A 12639-nucleotide genomic window follows, 5' to 3' on the forward strand; every position below is an offset into this window, starting at 1 on the left:
GGCTCGATCAGCAGTGCTGGAGTGGCCCCGTGATGACTGTCCACTGAGTTTGTAGTCGTCGAGGTGAACTTCGGTTGATGGCCAAGATGGCGGGTGATGAAGAAGATGGCGTCCAAGATGGCCGCCCCATGGATCGCACGTGGCGGGCGGCAAGGAAGATGGTGTCCAAGATGGCGGCTCCCATGATTCGCACATGTCGGGTGGAGGCGGATTTGGCAGACACGCTGCAGCATTACAGGGTCTGCGGGCCTGTGAATTGGGGGGGCGAGTGCTCTGGACTGCGGGGGAGTTAGAGTTAGAGAGTTTCGATTTCGGCAGGCATACTCTGGCATTGTGTCCTTTGCGACCGCAGCTGCTGCAGGTCGTGTTGTGGGCCGGGCAGTGCTGCCGTGGGTGTTAGGGCTGGCCACAAAAATGGCATGCTGGCACTCCATAGTGAGTGGGTGGCCGCGCGGCGCACGCCTGGGGCAGTCGCTAGTCGGGGGTCCACGATGGGGTCGCTGGGTTCGCGGGGAATGATAGTTGCTAGCTCTACCGTGTCCTCCAAGTTCTGGGCCCCTTTCTCATGCAGTCGCTGGCGCACATAGTTAGACCTGAGCCCCGCAACGTATACATCACAGACAGCGAGTTCCATATGCTGGGAGGCCATTACAGCCCCGAGCAAGGGCTTTTAAGTTGTGCAGGAAGTCCTCTAGCGAATCTGCGGGGCACTGGCGGCGGCGGGTAGTGAAAATGTGCCACGCGTAGACCTTATTTATCAGCCGCACGTACAATCGGTCGAGCATAGCAAGGGCCTCACTATATGAAGTGGTACAATTGAGTTGTGTAGAGATGCGATGGCTCACCCGTGCGTGCAGTAGGCTGAGTTTCTGCTCCTCTGTAGTCTTGGATGTGCTTGATTCAGCCAGGTAGGCCTTGAAACACTGAAGCCAGTGTAGGAAGATTTCCTTCGCCTCTGTAGCCTGCGGGTCGAGTTCTAGTCGATCAGGTTTAAGGGCTGATTCCATAGTAGTTGTCTTCAAGTTTTCTAAGACTATTAAATTGATGAGACGATCAAGTCACTCGGAACACGATTGGAAGTAAACTGTGGTTTTAATAGTCTTACAACTAAGCCTGCCTGCGACCAGAAGAACTGAGGGCAGGCTCACGACTGCAGCACTTTATACTTCCGGTAGTGGGAGGGGCCATGGGTGGAGCCATGGGCGGAGCCAAGGATGGAGCCCTGTACAAGCTCCTCATCTCCCCCTATGGACAGAGCCCACAAGGACATAATACAATACAATACAATACAGTGTGCACTACATTCACCACAGTGGACAACATTTGCTATCCTCCAGTCTTCTGGCACTATTCCTGAAGACAAAGATCAAAGCCAAAGGCTCAGCAATCTCCTCCCTCGCTTCCCAGAGAATCCTAGGATAAATCCTATCCGGCCCAAGGGACTTATCTATTTTAACACTTTACAGAATCGCTAACACCTCCTCCTTATGTACCTCAAGCCCTTCTCGTCTAGTAGCCTGTATTTCAGTACTCTCCTCGACAACATTGTCTTTTTCCTGTGTGAATACGGACGAAAATACTCATTTAGCACCTCTCCTATCTCCTCGGACTCTACGCACAACTTCCCACTACTGTCCTTGACTGGCCCTACTCTTACCTTAATCATTCTTTTATTCCTGACATACCTATAGAAAGCTTTAGGGTTATCCTTGATCCTACCTGCAAGGACTTCTCATGTCCCCTCCTGGCTCTTCTTAGCACTCTTTAGGTCCTTCCCAGCTAACTTGTGACTCTCAAGTGCCCTAACTGAACCATTCACGTCTCATCATACATAAGCCTCCTTCTTCCTCTTGACACGTGTTTCAACTGCTTTAGTAAACCCATGGTTTCCCTCGCTCGACACTTCCTGCCTGCCTGACAGGTACATATTTGTCAAGGACAAGCAGTAGCTGTTCCTTGAACATGCTCCACATTTCCATTGTGCCCGCCCTCTGCAGTTTTCCTCTCCCGCCGATGCATCCTAAGTCTTGCCTCATCGCATGATAATTGCCTTTCCCCCAGATATGACTCTTGCCTTGAGGTATATACCTATCCCTTTCCATCACTAAAGTAAACGTAATCGAATTGTGGTCACTATCACCAAAGTGCTCAGCTACCTCCAAATCTAACACTTGTCCTGGTTCATTACCCAGTACCAAATCCAATACGGCCTTGCCTCTCGTTGGCCTATCTACATACTGTGTCAGGAAACCCTCCTGCACACATTGGACAAAAACGGACCCATCTAAAGTACTCGAACTATAGTGTTTCCAGTAAATATTTGGGAAGTTAAAGTCCCCCATAACAACTACCCTGTTACTTTCGCTCCTATCCAGAATCATCTTTGCAATCCTTTCCTCTACATCTCTGGAACTTTTCGGAGGCCTATTGAAACCTCTTAACAGGGTCACCTCTCCTTTCCTGTTTCTAACCTCAGCCTATACTACCCCAGTAGACGAGTCCTCATCAACCATCCTTTCTGCCACCGTAATACTGTCCTTGACTAACAATGCCACCCCTCCCCCTCTCTTACCACCTTCCCTGAGCTTACTGAAATATCTAAACCCCGGCACCTGCAACAACCATTCTTCTCCCTGCTCTATCCATGTCTCTGAAATGGCCACAACATCAAAGTCCCAGGTACCAACCCATGCCGCAAGCTCACCCACCTTATTCCGGATGCTCTTTGCATTGAAGTAGAAACACTTTAAACCACATTCCTTCCTGCCGGTACACTCCTGCAACTTTGAAACCTTACTCATAACCTCACTACTCTCAACCTCTTGTGTACTGGAGCTACAATTCAGGTTCCCAATCCCCTGCTGAACTAGTTTAAACCCTCCCGAAGAGCATTGGCAAACTTCCCCCCCAGGATATTAGTACTCCTCTGGTCCAGGTGTAGACCATCCCACTTGTAAAGGTCCCACCTACCCCAGAATGAGCCCCAATTGTCCAGGAATCTGAAACCCTCCCTCCTGCACCATCCCTGCAGCCACGTGTTCAACTGCTCTCTCTCCCTATTCCTCATCTCGCTAGCACATGGCACGGGTAACAACCCAGAGATAATAACTCTGTTTGTCCGGGATCTAAGTTTCCACCCTAGCTCCCTGAATTCCTGCCTTACATCCCTATCCCTTTTCCTACCTATGTCGTTGGTACCTATGTGGACCACGACTGGGGCTGCTCCCCCTCCCCCTTAAGGATCCGGAAACACGATCCCAACACATTGCGTACCCTGGCACCTGGGAGGCAACACCAACCGCGAGTCTCTATCGTTCCCACAGAATCTCCTATCTATCCCTCTAACTATGGAGTCTCCAATAACTAATGTTCTTCTCCTCTCTCCCCTTCCCTTCTGAGCAACAGGGACAGACTCTGTGCCAGAGACCTGTACCCCATCACTGACCCCTGGTAAGTCGCCCCCCCCCCCCCAACAGTATCCAAAGCGGTATACATGTTACTAAGGGGAACGACCACAGGGGATCCCTGTACTGACTGCTTCCTCCCAGCCCCTCTCACCGTCACCCATCTATCTTTATTATTTGGCATAACTACCTCCCTGAAGCTTCTATCTATGACCACCTCTGCCTCTCGAATGATCCGAAGTTCATCCAGCTCCAGCTCCAGTTCCCTAACACAGTTTCTGAGGTGCTGGAGTTGGGTGCACTTCCCACAGATGAAATCAGCAGAGACACTGACGGCGTCCCTCACCTCAAACATTCTGCAGGAGGAACATTGTACTGCCTTCCCTGCCATCCCCTCTAGATAAAAACAAGAAAAAGCAACCGCCCAATTTATATACAGGTACTCACCTTCCCGACAGGCCCCTGCTCCCGCCGAAAATCCGGAGGCCACTCCCGCTGAAAAGCAAGTGAATTTAAAGGCCCACACTCACCTTCCCGACTGGCCCCTGCTCCCGCCGAAATGGACCTGTGCAAGGGAAATAAAGAGCTTTGGTTCAATCTCAGGACACCGTAGGGACAGGTACAGGTTGTGTCTGATGTACAGAAGAGATTCTGATGGGATATCAACATTGAGAACATTGATCTATTATCATCTTGCAACTCCAATGTCAACATAATTCACCTTTTACCATCCCAATCACAGGATACAATGATAATGGTCAATTAATCATGGTGACCAATGCATGGATTTAGAGAAGAATGTTTTGTGGATATGTTACTCGATTAGTAAGCCAGAGTCCTCAACTAATAATCCTGAGAATATATGAAATGAAACCCCACCAACTGAAGAAAATCTAGAAATGGAAAGCTGTCATCAGTTTAATGTGATCATGAAGCTGCCTGTGTGTTGTGAAGACCCAACTGCTTCATTTAGGGAAGGAAACCTATTTTCTTATCCTGTCAGGTCCTCTTCATGACTCCAGTCCCACTCCAGCAATAGCTGATTCTTACAGGCCCTCTGAAGTGGCCAAGCAAACCCACTCAGTTGTACCAAATTGCTCGCTCCAAGAAATTCTGCAACAGTTCAAGAAGATGGCCGATCAGCACCCGATAAAGGCAACTTGCGTTGGTCAATACATTCTGGCAATGCCGGGAATGCCCACATCCCAAGAAAGAATTGAATCAATCTCACTCAACTGATCGATGACAGACCCAGACAGAAGGCGATCCTCAGTGTTGGAGAACCATAGATCCGGAGTCACCTGCTCACCTCCAGAATGCAGCGCCTGCCACACTTTGTCTGAAATGTACAAATGGGGTATCTTCTGATTGAAACGTAGCATTTAAAGGAATCAATGCTATCTGTCAGAATAAGGTTTCATCAAGGCCTCAGTGCAGAATGTCTTGCAGATGCCACACTTATCTTCATTTCCTCCACTGGTGAGCTCATCAGTGTAGGAGGAGATTGGGATGCCATTTTTAAATGCCGCCCCAATCACTTGACCCCCTCAGCACCCTGACAGCAGGCTCTGTATCCCCCTCCCCCAATGCCCCAACGTACCTGTTAGGGGACTCTCTAGCTCCCCCCCCCCCCCACCCCCCCCACTCACCTCCAGGCTCCATTCCTGGCACAAGCAACCTAGCACCCAGGCACCTTGGCACTGCCAGACTAGCACCCTGGAAGTGGCCCTGCCATAATGGGGCTGGTTTAGCACACAGGGCTAAATCTCTGGCTTTTAAAGCAAACCAAGGCAGGCCAGCAGCACGGTTCGATTCCCGTACCAGCCTCCCCAAACAGGCGCCGGAATGTGGCGACTAGGGGCTTTTCACAGTAACTTCATTTGAAGCCTACTTGTGACAATAAGCGATTTTCATTCTTTCATTTCATTTTCATTTCATAATGGTAATGCCACCCGTGCCTGTACCCTGGCAGAGTGGCATTTCCAGGGTGCCAGCTGGCAGTGCCATGTTGCCAGGCTGGCAGTGCCAGGATGGTGGGGCACTGCCATGGTGCCAATCTGGCAGTGCCAAGGTGCCTGGATGGCAGTGGGAGTGCCAGGGTGCCACCCTGCACAGCGCCCAACCACAGGGGGCCTCCGATGGCCTGGGAGACCTACCCCAGTTGTCAATATGCCTGGTCTACGTTAGTGATGAGCAGTACTAAATGGTGCCATGGCGAGGTCTCCGCAGCATCGGGGTGCATTCCCGGACCTCAAGAGCACCAGGTGCCAACATATTTAAGTGAGCCTAACTGCTCACTTAAATATGTAAATCTGGATCATGCCCAGTGAGGTTAAGATCCTGGACTTGACGTCTCGTGAGATCTCGTGAGATCTCGCAAGGCATTCCGAGCGCTCTTTGCGTCACCGAGTTGGGAGCGACGAGGCCATTTGATCACGCCTTCTGTATCTAACCAGTACTGTTCCTGTCCTGGGAGTATTTGATGGTCAGTATAGAGGGGGCTTTACTCTGTATCTAACAAGTACTGTTCCTGCCCTGCGAATGTATAGGTGAAGGAAGAATTTATGTAGGATGGACGATATAAAGCTGTGAAGGAATGAATCGAGAAGCATTAGGCATTTTAATAAAATTGAGGAGGACAAGAATGGTTCGAGGAGAATAAGGTTGAAGCGCATGTTCTCTTTTTATGGCCTGGAATCGAGGTGAGGTTCTGGATGATCCTCTGAGTTACGGAGGCAATGACTCGCGGATTGTCGCTAGTGATAGAAAGAAAAAGGCAGGTGGGAAAAGGAATGACATTTTAAAAAGATTTTAACCAATGTTTGGTGTAGGAGGTGTCCCGATTCAGCACAGTATAAATAACAGTGAGCAACAGAGAAAGGAAACCCATGAATGGTGTATTCACACAGGCAGATGTATTGTACGCAGCAAAGATGAGAGGTGTAATGCTTTGATTAGAAATAATGAAGTGTGTGTGTAGAAGTGTAGATACTATAGAGAGGGAGTATATGCATGTGTGGGCAGAAGAGAGAGAGAGGTGTCAAGGGCATTCTCCCTGGGAAAGTTTTGTAGTTTTAAGCATTAACCATGATGCACAATCAGACAAAACATGATTGATCGCTTTGGACACTTTCCAAGTGGATTCAATCCGCCCATATTGTCCTGGAGCTGAAAAATACACTGGAATGTTTTCCTTTTATGGCCTTGATTTTAAGATTTTAAGTTGGTATCGGATGGTATTGCGACTGCAAGACATACTTGGCTTAGAAATGCGTTTGTTCTTAGCCTGAGGCACGCCCAGTGTTGAACCGCAGCTCTCATTTACCAGGCCAGCTGCTCTTCACCACTGCACATTTCCAGGTCGTTCCGCAGTGAAGATTATTTAAAACTTGGGCCATTGCTTTGCTCGCAGTTGTCCTCCAGTAGGTCTGGGAAGGGTGTGTGATGGTGGGCGTGAATCACCGGGAAGCGGTCAGGAATAAGGGAGGATCAGCCCAACATTGAGCAGGAGGAAGGGCCGGTGCAGACTCGATGGGCTGAATGGCCTCCGTCTGCACTGTAAATTCTATGAAATTCTATGAAATCAGCAGAAGGTGTAAACAATCTAGATGTAGCTGGAAATGGGTGGGTGGGAGAGCAGATTAGAAAGACCTGGGAAACGATCTAGAGGAAGAGGAAGATCACAACAGCAGGAGGCAGGAGGGAATTAATTGGTTGGCCATGATGTTCAGTCTTGCAGTGGAGCCAGGACTACTCCTGAACTTCCTTGCTCCACATGCAGATAAGTATTTTTTAAGACTTACATTTTTTGAAGGCCCTATTAAGAATGATTGGTTTGGCTCCATGTTGACCATGTTTTCTGATGCAGTTTTCTTGGCACCAGCTGCATTCAGAGCGACTCAGTTTTACTTCGGCAACCTCAAATAGGTGATCTAAGGAGATTTGAATATGAAAGGGGCCTAGCACATGTTTCAAGAGTGTGTCCATGGCATCTTTGTAATCTACCATCATCTCACCAATGCCAAGTGGCAGGTAACAATACCCAGCATTCTGCCCGCCACATTGTGCAGCCATTTTCTGCCTGAAAATTGGAACAATGCTATGGAATTTCTCAGCTCATATGTCGCAAATTTCATGTGGCAGTGTCAGCTGTGGCTCTCACGCTTCTGAGTACGAAGGGGCTCAACAATCCCACCCTAGGGATTTGAGCATGTTACCTAAGCTGATACTCCAGTACAGCCCTGAGGGAATGCAGCATCATCAGAGAGTGTCTATCAAACAAGATGCTGAACAGTGGCCCTAGCTGCCTGCTCAGGCAAATGGGGAAAAAAATCCCATGACCTATTACATAGAAGAGTAAGTGTGTTTTCCAGGATCTCAACCAATATTTATCCCTTAACCAACATCAATAAAAAAAGATTACTACTCGCTATCACATACCTATATATGGGAGTTTGCTGTGCCCTAATTGGTTACTGCAAATTCTCGAAAGTACAACTGTGACAAAAATATTTCCTCAGTTGTAAATTGCAAGGCCATTTTTAATATTTACTCGTGGTCACAAGATTTAGATTCAACTCTGACCATTGCATCTTCTCACATTTTTATGTTTACTATTAAATTGATTTTATGTTCTCTGATAAGATTTGCCACAATCATACACACAACAGAAAGGCCAGTTAGTTGATTGCACATGCTCCAATTCTTTTAAGCAACTTTCCAATTAATCCCAAACTCCAGTTTTTTCCCTCACGATCCTGTTTTGTTCCCCTTTACAAGCATTTATGCAATTTCCTTTTGAAAGTTACTGCTGAATGTGTCTCCACCACCCTTTCAGGTAGCATTCCAGTTTCCGACTTTTCGGCTCTCGCTGGATTCTCCGCTCCTGCCCGTCACCGCTGGCAGGATGGGAGAATTCTGCCCATAAGTTTTAAGGTTTAAAGGAGTAGGGAAAGAAGTGGAGAGACTTTGGGAGCGAATTCCACAGCATAAAGCCTAAGTAGCTTAAGGCACGGCTGCCAATGGTGTAGCAATCAAATGTAGGAATCTGAAAGAGACCAGAGTGAGAGGAGCATAGGAACAGAGAAGCAGAAGTAAGCATTTGGCCCCTTGTTCTGCCATTCAATGAATCATGGCTGAAAACAGAATTTGGAGGGTTAAAGCTACTGCAGATGCTAGAATCTGAAACAAAAGCAGAAAATACTGGACAATCTCAGCAGATCCGACAGCATCTGTGGGGAGAGAAGGGAACTAACGTTTTGAGTCTGGATGTCTCTTTGTCAAAGCTTTGACAGCTCTACGCTCAAGAAGCTCAACTCCATCCAGGCCAAAGCAGCTTGATTGGTACTCCCTCCACCATCGATGAACAGTAGTAGCCGTGTACACCATCTACAGGAGGCACTGCAGGAACTCACTAAGGCTCCTTAGGCAGCATCTTCCAGATATGACCACTACCATCTGGAAGGACAAGAGCAAGTGATACCTGGGAATCCCGCCACCTGGAAGTTCCCCTTCAATCCACTCCCCACCCTGACTTGGAAATATATCGCCGTTCCTTCACTGTCGCTGGGGCAAAATCCTGGGACTCCCTCCCTAACAGCACTGTGGGTGTACCTACACTTCAGGGACTGCAGCGGTTCAAGAAGGCAGTTCACCACCACCTTCTGAAGGGCAACTAGGGATGGGCAATAAATGCTGGCCCCTCCCACCCCAGCTGCGGGGCTGTTTGCTGGGCGACAGGGGTTACCCGTTGCAGTCGTGGCTGATGACGCCACAATCCCACTAGGAGACCCGTTACAATTATGCCTATACAGCAACCAGGGGTGTGGTCGAGAGGTGCTTTGGGGTCCTGTAAATGCGCTTCAGGTGCCTGGACCGCTCTGGAGGGGCCCTCCAGTACGAGGCCAGGAGGGTCGGCCGCATCGTGGTGGTCTGCTGTGTCCTCGACAATATAGCTCAGCGGAGGGGCGATGTGCTGGAGGAGGATGAGGAGGGAGGGTAGGCCTCATCAGACGAGGAGAATAAGGGGGAGGGGGACATCAAGTGGGACATGGGGCCTGGCCATGCTCGGGAGGCCTCACTATGCTATCGGCAGGGCCAGCGAGCATGGGATACATTAGTCGACACACGTTTCACCAACTAGGGGGGAGGGGGTTGCTCGGCAGGGGCGCGGACAATACAACACCCCTTCACCACTAACCTCCCTCACCTTCCATACCACACACCGACACACCACCCTCACCTCCCATACCACCAAACCACCCGCATGCACACCCCCCTCTGTTATACATACCTGCGGCACTACGAGCTGGGGGCACGGGGTGGAAGTGACAGTGGGTCAGATCTATGGCATGGAGGATGATGACAGTCCGCTTTATGATGAGCTCCATGCTCCACATTGTTAGACAATGTCTGACTCATGCCCACAGTAGCACCTTCCACCTGGGTGATCCCCGCATGCGACCTGGCCTGTCCATCTCACTGTCTTGTCGAATTGCTGGGGATGGGATGATGGGGACGGTTGGGGGAGGGGGGTTGCTGCATGGTCCACTAGGCCTCACTCATCCACCACCCCTCACTCCCAGTGGCCATCACAGACTGTCCACCCCCACACCCATCAGAAAGAGCACAGAGGCAGGTTTCAACGGTGTTAACATGTGCTTAATGTGAAGAGGTATATACAGTCTGTACCCTAGCTCCTATAACTAAACAGTGCTCTGCACCCTTGCCAACTTAACTTCTGTCTAACTTTCTGGCCTTACGGGCCCTAACACTAAGCTTAGGTGGTTCCCCACATGGTACAACAGGGGTGGAGGCGGACTGCTGTGACCCCTGCCCTGTGACCATGTTGCCACATGTCACCTGGAGAGGCCAGGCCTGGATGGGCCTGGCTGCTGCTCGAGGGTCTCGGGTGACATGGTGCCGCCCTGTTCTGCCAGCTGCCCACTAGATACACCAGGGACAGGAGGGGGGTGAGGAGTCCGAGGTGCTGCAGTGTTCCGGGACCTCCCCAACGAGAGTCACCAGAATGGGCCTCAGCACCTCCTCCTCCCGCGGAGTTCCCGATGGCATCTGGGCTTCTCCATGGGACAGGGGTGCGAGCAGAGCCATCCCCCGTGGCACCCCTGACACCTGGCACTGCCAGTCCTGGATGCCCGCTTTGATATCGATAAGGGTCTGGATGTTAGCGGCCACAGACCACAGGGAGATGGCCATCTCCCTGTGGGTCTGTGCGATGCCAGCCAGCACCTGGGATATGGCCCTGCTGCTCACAGCAGTGGCCTGCTGACACTCAGCCATGCTGAGGAACGTCGCTGCAACCTCCAGGTGGTTCTGTTTGAGGACCCGCAAGCAGGCGGGGATCTCACTTCATGGCGTGCCGCCGACCTCCGTGTTGGTGACCTCCCTCTCCTCCATACCCTCTGCTCGGGCACAGAGAGGGGACGCAGGGCAGGTGGTCCCCCTCCGGTTTTCTCCCTCTCTCGGCGGTTGTGCGCGCCCTTGTCCTGGGGGGGGGGGGGGGGGGGGGGGGGGGGGGGTGCACAAATAGCTATTTGTGTAAATATGTATGTAAATCAAAACCAGAATAAACCATTTCAGTTGGGCACGAGATCTCCTCAGGTATGCACTAGTGTTTTGTCCCTGCAAGATATGGACACTAATGCTCTTAGTGTTTATCTGCCATCCATCCCACAGGTCTGCCTATTATCTTCCTGTGTCTTTCAGTTGCCATCACAATTTTCCATACCCATGATAATATTCTACCAGCAAACACAAACAGCAACCGTGTTAGACAGTCCAACGCATGTATCCCAACGGTTGGGCCTCTGATGGCATGTGGCCAGGGCACACAGTCATTACGACTGGCATGGGCAGGTGAAGCCATGTGGGTCAGGGTGAGTGTCCGATTGTTACCCTGGAGGGAGGGGTAGGCGGGTCACATGTGTGTGGGGGGCAGGGGGTTTTGGTGCCAGGGGCAGCTCTGGGTACTCACCCTGACTGCCCAGAGGAGGTTGTGCAGTTTCTTCCTGCACTGGTCTGCAGTCCGGGCAACCTCATTGACGGCGGATGCCACCTTTGCCCAGACGCGCCAACAATAGCGCCTGTTGACCTCAGTCCCGGTCCGGGGTACAGCACCAGCCGACTCTCTTCCACAAAGTCATGGAGGGTCTCCAGTTCGGCGTCCCGGAATCACGGCGCTCACCTCCTTGCTGCTGCCCTCCTTGCTGCTGCCCTCCTTGCTGCTGCCCTCCTTGCTGCTGCCCTCCTTGCTGCTGCCCTCCTTGCTGCTGCCTCCTTGCTGCTGCCCTCCTTGCTGCTGCCCACCTTGCTGCTGCCCTCCTTGCTGCTGCCCTCCTTGCTGCTGCCCTCCTTGCTGCTGCCCTCCTTGCTGCTGCCCTTCTTGTGGTCACGTTGGTTGCGATGCTTGTGTGTGGGAGGGGGAGAATCCATTATGTGCAGCGGCGGCGTCGCGTCAATCATGTGACCAGCGAATCGGCCGCCGGTCCGTTAACAGCGTGTTATGGTTCCCGATACACCCGTACTAGCCCCTTGGGAGCGATTGAATCGCTGCAGCTGGGGACCTGATGACGCCGTCGTGAAACCCCACCATTTTCACGATGGCGTCAACACAGTCTCATTTTTGGAGAATCCAGCCCAATGTGTTTAATTGCAAATGTGTACAAAAAAGTTACAACACATAAACTCCTCAAACACGGTCATGAACATCTGCCGTCTTGTCTCAAACCCCTCTGCTGAGCCCCTTCAGCTCATACTTTATCTTTTCCAACCACAGGAAGTTGTATAGGTTACCCAACCAGGCCACAACCCCAGTGGCAATGCCGACCGCTACTCCAGTTAGAGTCATCATCGGGCAACCAGAGAGTTGAAGGCCACGACATCGGCCTTCCTCCTCTCCATGAGCTCTGGCTTTGCTGAAGTCCAAATATCGCAACCAAAGGATCCGGGTCCACCTCCTCCCCCACTACCATTGCAAGGACAGTGAACACTCCCACCCAGAATTTTTCCCGTTTTTCCTTGAGGCTATTCCCCGCCTCGCCCCCGGCTCAAACCCATGATTCTCACACAGCGGCATTAACACCGACATCCCTTCCACCCTAAAATGCCTCCTCAACTGCTGTCACCATAGCGCTTAAGCTGGAAACCTTACAAGCCGCCCAATAGTAATGAAGCAGGTTCGGTGACGCCAACCCCCCCCCCCCCCCACCCGCTGTCT

The sequence above is a fragment of the Scyliorhinus canicula genome, chromosome 1 (assembly GCF_902713615.1).
Source record: "Scyliorhinus canicula chromosome 1, sScyCan1.1, whole genome shotgun sequence".
Taxonomy (NCBI): Eukaryota; Metazoa; Chordata; class Chondrichthyes; order Carcharhiniformes; family Scyliorhinidae; genus Scyliorhinus; species Scyliorhinus canicula.